General features: G+C 38.9%; 1 pseudogene; it reads left to right on the top strand.

The window, feature by feature from the left end:
- The first annotated feature begins 3,605 nt into the window (after positions 1 to 3,605).
- Positions 3,606 to 5,894, top strand: LOC103069267 (52 kDa repressor of the inhibitor of the protein kinase pseudogene; annotated as a pseudogene).
- The last annotated feature ends 257 nt before the right edge of the window (positions 5,895 to 6,151 follow it).

Raw genomic sequence — 6,151 nt, 5'->3', positions numbered from 1 at the left:
CCTTCACTGGTGGAGACGGGGGTTTGTGGGGTGGAAGCTTCAGAGCCACGGAGGAGAGTGCAGCAATAAGTTTGCAGAAGGCAAATTGGAGAGATACCCACACAGAGGATTGGTGCCGACCAGCACTCACCAGCCTGAGAGACTTGTCTGCTCACCTGCTGGGGTGAGTGGGGGCTGGGAACAGAGGCTCTGGCTTCAGAGGTCAGATTCCAGGGAGAGGACTTGGGATGGTTGCGTGAACACAGCCTGAAGGGGGCTAGTGCACTGCAGTTAGCAAGGAGGGAGTCCAGAAAAAAGCCTAGAACTGCCTAAGAGGCAAGAGACCATTTTTGGGGGTGCATTAGGAGAGGGAATTCAGAGCACTGCCTAACTGAGTTCCAGAGACCGGGGCAAACCACGGCTATCAGCATAGACACCAGCAATGTGCATGAAACAATAAGGCTGCTGCTGCAGCCACCAAGAAAACTCTGTGCAAGCACAGTTCACTTATCCACACCTCCCTTCCAGGGAGCCTGTGCAACCTGCCACTGCCAGGGTCCCGTGATCCAGGGGCAACTTCCCCAGGAGACACACGGTGCACCTCAGGCTGTTGCAATATCACACCAGCCACTGCCAACACAGGCTCGCCCCGCATTCCGTACCCCTCCCTCCTCTTGGTGTGAGAGAGCCAGAACCCCCCAATCAACTTCTACTTTAATCCCATCCTGTTGGGACAGGGAAAAGATGCCCTCAGTTGACATACACACAGAGGTTGGGCTAAATCCAAAGCTGAATCCCAGGAGCTGTGCGAACAAAGAAGAGAAAGGTAAATTTCTCCCAGCAGCATCAGGAGCAGCAGATTAAATCTCTATAATCAACTTGATGTACCCTGCCTCTGTGGAATACCTGAATAGTCAATGAAGCATCCCAAAATTGAGGCAGCGGATTTTGGGAGCATCTGTAGACTTGGGGTTTGCTTTCTGCACCTAAATTGTTTCTGATTTTATGTTCATATTACTTTTTTATTTACAGTTTATTATCATTGGTAGATTTGCTAATTGATTTGGTTGCTCTCTTCCTTTTAAAAAAATATATATTTTTTTCCTTTTTCTCATTTTGTTAGTGTGTATGCTTCTTTGTGTGATTTTTGTCTGTATAGTTTTGCTTTTACCATTTGCCCTAAGGTTCTCTCTGTCCATTTTATTTTTCTTTTTAGTATAGCTTTTAGCACTTGCAATTATTGGTGGATTTGATTTTTGGTTTGGTTGCTCTCTTCTTTCTTTCTTTCATTTTTTTCCTTTTAAATTTATTTTATTTTTAATATTTTTTTAAATTTTTTTAATATTTTATTTTTAATATTTTTGTAATTTTTTTACTTAAATAACTTTTATTTTTTCTTTCTTTCTTTATTTTTTTAATCTCTTTTCTTCTGAGCTGTGTGGCTGACAGGGCCTTTGTGTTCCGGCCAGGTGTCAGGCCTGTGTTTCTGAGGTGGGAGAGCTCAGTTCAGGACATTGATCCACCAGAGACCTCCCAGCTCCATGTAATATTAAACAGCAAAAGCTGTCCCAGAGATCACCATCTCAACATAAGACCCAGCTCCACTCAATGACCAGTGCGGGACACAATATGCTAAACAACTAGCAAGACAGCAACACAACCCCACCCATTAGCAGGGAGGCTGCCTAAAATAATAAGGTCACAGACAGCCGAAAACACACCACAGGATGTGGTCCTGCCCACCAGAAAGACAATATCAAGCCTCATTCACCAGAACACAGACACCATTTCCCTCCACCAGAAAGCCTACACAACCCACTGAGCCAACCTTAGACACTGGCTGCAGACAACAAAAACAACAGGAACTATGAAACTGCAGCCTGCGAAAAGGAGACCCAAAACACAGTAAGTTAAGCAAAATGAGAACACAGAGAAACACACACAGCAGATGAAGGAGCAAGGAAAAACTCCACAAAACCAAACAAATGAAGAGGAAATAGGCAGTATACCTGAAAAAGAATTCAGAGTAATGATAGTAAAGACGATCCAAAATCTTGGAAATAGAAATGAGAAAATACAAGAAAGGTTTAACAAGAAACTAAAAGAACTAAAGAGCAAACAAACAATGTTTAACAACAAAATGAATGAAATTAAAATTTCTCTAGAAGGAATCAATAGCAGAAGAACTGAAGCAGAAGAACGGATAAGTGATAAGTGATCTGGAAGATAAAAGAGTGGAAATAACTACCAGAGAGCTGAATAAAGAAAAAAGAATCAAAAGATTTGAGGACAGTCTCAGAGACCTCTGGGATAACATTAAATGCACCAACATTCGAATTATAGGGGTCCCAAAAGATGAAGAGAAAAAGAAAGGGACTAAGAAAATATTTGAAGAGATTATAGTTGAAAACTTCCCTAATATGGGAAAGGAAATAGTCAATGAAGTCTAATAAGTGTAGAGAGTCCCATACAGGATAAACCCAAGGAGAAACACGCCAAGACACATATTAATCAAATTAGCAAAAGTTAAATACAAATAAAATATATTAAAAGCAGCAAGGAAAAAACAACAAATAACATACAAGGGAATCCCCATAAGGTTAACAGCTGATCTTTCAGCAGAAACTCTGCAAGCCAGAAGGGACTGGCAGGACGTATTTAAAGTGATGAAAGGGAGAAACCTACATCCAAGATTACTCTACCCAGCAAGGATCTCATTCAGATATGACAGAGAAATTAAAACCTTTACAGAAAAGCAAAAGCTAAGAGAATTCAGCACCACCAAACCAGGTTTACAACAAATGCTAAAGGAACTTCTCTAGGCAGGAAACACAATAGAAGGAAAAGAGACCTACAATAACAAACCCAAAACAATTAAGAAAATGGGAATAGGAACATGTATATCACTAGTTACATTAAATGTAAATGGATTAAATGCTCCAACCAAAAGACACAGACTGGCTGAATGGAGACAAAAATAAGACCCGTATATATACTGTCTAGCAGAGACCCACTTCAGATCTAGGGACACATACAGACTGAAAGTGAGGGGATGGAAAAGATATTCCATGCAAATGGATACCAAAAGAAAGCTGGAGTAACAATTCTCATATCAGACAAAATAGACTTTAAAGTAAAGACTATTACAAGACACAAAGAAGGACACTACCTAATGATCAAGGGATCGATCCAAGAAGAAGATATAACAATTGTAAATATTTATGCACCCAACATAGGAACACCTCAATACATAAGGCAAATGTTAACAGCCATAAAAGGGAAAATCAACAGTAACTCAATCATAGTAGGTGACTTTAACACCCCACTTTCACCAATGGACAAATCATCCAAAATGAAAATAAATAAGGAAACACAAGCTTTAAATGATACATTAAACAAGATGGACTTAATTGATTTTTATAGGACATTCCATCCAAAAACAACAGAATACACATTCTTCTCAAGTACTCATGGAACATTCTCCAGGATAGATCGTATCTTGGGTCACAAATCCAGCCTTGGTAAATTTTAGATAATTGAAATCATATCAAGTTCCATGGCCCCAACAGGCGGGTGGGCTTCCCTGAGGAGGTGGGGAGGGGAGGGCTGGGCTGGTCAGCGGGCAGATGCTGCTGCTGAACTTCTGTGTGGCCCCCAACAGCATACAGAAGAGCACGCAGTCTGGCCTGGCCTTTTTCAGGTTCCCACAGGATCCAGCCAGATGCCTGAAGTGGGTGGAGAATTGTAGGAGATTAGACTTCAAAGATAAAACACATGATCAACTACATAAACATTATCAATATTGTGACAAACAGTTTGAGACTTCTATGATCTGTAGAACTAGTCCTTCTAGGACAGTTCTTTGAGATAATGTGATACCAACAATATATGATCTTACCAGCCATTTGAAAAATCCACACAGTAGACACAGAAAATGAATAAAAGAATTGAGTGAAGATCAAATCAGGACACTGAAACAGAAAAAATTTGATGAAACTTCTGAACAGGAACCAAAACATAAGGAAATAAACAACAGCAGTGCAGACGAAGGGGTTGAAGAGCAGGATGAAAACATTTTACCTTTAACCCTTGAAGAGAAGGAAAACAAAGAATACTTAAAATCTTAATTTGAAATTTTGATTCTTATGGGAAAACAGAACATACCTCTGGATGGACCTGAAGCTTATGAAGTCCCATAAGATCTCTTTACTCCTGATAACTTTCAAGCACTGCTGGAGTGCCGGATCAATTCTGGTGAAGAGGATCTGAGAAAGCGCTTTGAATCAACAGCAGTGAACACATTGTTCTGTTCGAAAACACAGCAGAAAGAGATGCTAGAGATCTGTGAGAGCTGCATGTGGGAAGAAACCCTCAGGGAAGTGAGAGATTCTCACTTCTTTTCCATTGTCACTGACGATGTGGTGGACACAGCAGGGGAAGAGCACCTGCCTTTGTTGGTGAGGTTTGTTGATGAAGCTCACTACCTGAGAGAGGAATTTGTGTTTTTCCTGCCTTATGAAGCTGATGCAGAAATTTTGGCTGTGAAATTTCACACTACAATAACTGAGAAGTGGAGATTAAACATGGAGTACTGTCGTGGCCAGGCTTATATTGTGTTCAGTGGATTTTCTTCCAAAATGAAAGTTGTTGCTTTCATTTTTTCTCCATTGTATAGTCTTTGTCAGAGATTAATTGACCATAGGTGTGTGGGTTTATTTCTGGGCTTTCTGTCCTGTGCCATTGATCTATATTTCTGTTTTTGTGCCAGTACCATACTGTTTTGACTATTGTAGCTTTGTAGTATAGTCTTAAATAAGGGCGCCTGATTCCTCCAGTTTTGTTTTTCTTTCTCCAGATTGCTTTGTCTGTTTTGGGGTCTTTTGTGTCTCCATACAGATTGTAAGATTTTTTTATTGTAATTCTGTGAATAATTCCATTGGTAATTTGATAGAGATTGCATTGAATAGGGATTTACATTGAATAGTAGATTGCCTATGGTCCTATAGTCGTTTTGACAATATTGATTCTTTCAATCAAAGAACATGGTATATATTTCCATCTGTGTCATCTTTGATTTCTTTCATCAGTGTAATAATTTTTGGAGTACAGGTTTTTCCTCCTTATGTAGGTTTATTACTAGGTATTTTATTCTTTTTGATGTGATGGTAAATTGAAATGTTTCTTTAATTTCTCTTTCTGATCTTTTGCTGTCAGTGTATAGGAATGCAACAGATTTCTGTATATTAGTTTTATACCCTGCAACTTTACTGAATTCATTGATGAGCTCTAGTAGTTTTCTAGTAGCACCTTCAGATTTTTCTATGTATAATATCATGTCATCTGCAAACAGTGACAGTTTTACTTCTTCTTTTCCAATTTGGATTTTTTTTTTCTTCTCTAATTGCCATGGTTAGGACTTCCAAGACTGTGTTGAATAAAAGTGGTGAGGGTGGGCATCCTTGTCTTATTTCTGATCTTAGAGGAATTGCTTTCAGCTTTTCACTTTTGGGTATAATGTTAGCTGTACATTTGTCATATATGGCTTATATTATGTAGAGTTATGTTCCCTTTATGCCCACTTTGTGGAGAGTTTTTACCATGAATGGGTGTTGAATTTTGTCAAAAGCTCTTTATGCATCTATTGAGATGATAATATGGTTTTTATTTTTCAATTTGTTGATGTGGTGCATCACACTGATTGATTTGTGGATAATGAAAAGTCCTTGCATCTCTGGGATAAATCCCACTTGATCATGGTGTATGATCCTTTTAATGTATTGTTGGATTCAGATCACTAGTATTTTGTTGAGGATATTTGCATCCATGTTCATCATTGATATTGGCCCATAATTTTCTTTTTTTGTGGTACCTTTTTCTGTGTTTTGTATCAGGGTGATGGAGGCCTTATAGGATGAGTTTGGGTGTATTGCTTCTTCTGCACTTTTTTGGAATAATCTCAGAAGGATAGGTGTTAACTCTTCTCTAAATGTTTGATAGAATTCACCTGTAAAGCCACGTGGTCCTGGACTTTTGTTTGTTGGGAGTTTGTAAATGTTAGTTTCAATTTCTATTTGTGATTGGTCTATTCATGTTTTCAATCTTCCTGGTTCTATCTTGGAAGATTGTACCTTTCTAAGAATTTGTCCATTTCTTTTAGGTTGTCCATTTTATT

The sequence above is a fragment of the Lipotes vexillifer genome, unplaced genomic scaffold, assembly GCF_000442215.2.
Source record: "Lipotes vexillifer unplaced genomic scaffold, Lipotes_vexillifer_v1.1 scaffold599, whole genome shotgun sequence".
In the NCBI taxonomy this organism is placed as follows: Eukaryota; Metazoa; Chordata; class Mammalia; order Artiodactyla; family Lipotidae; genus Lipotes; species Lipotes vexillifer.
This window is presented reverse-complemented; position numbering and strand designations above follow the sequence as displayed.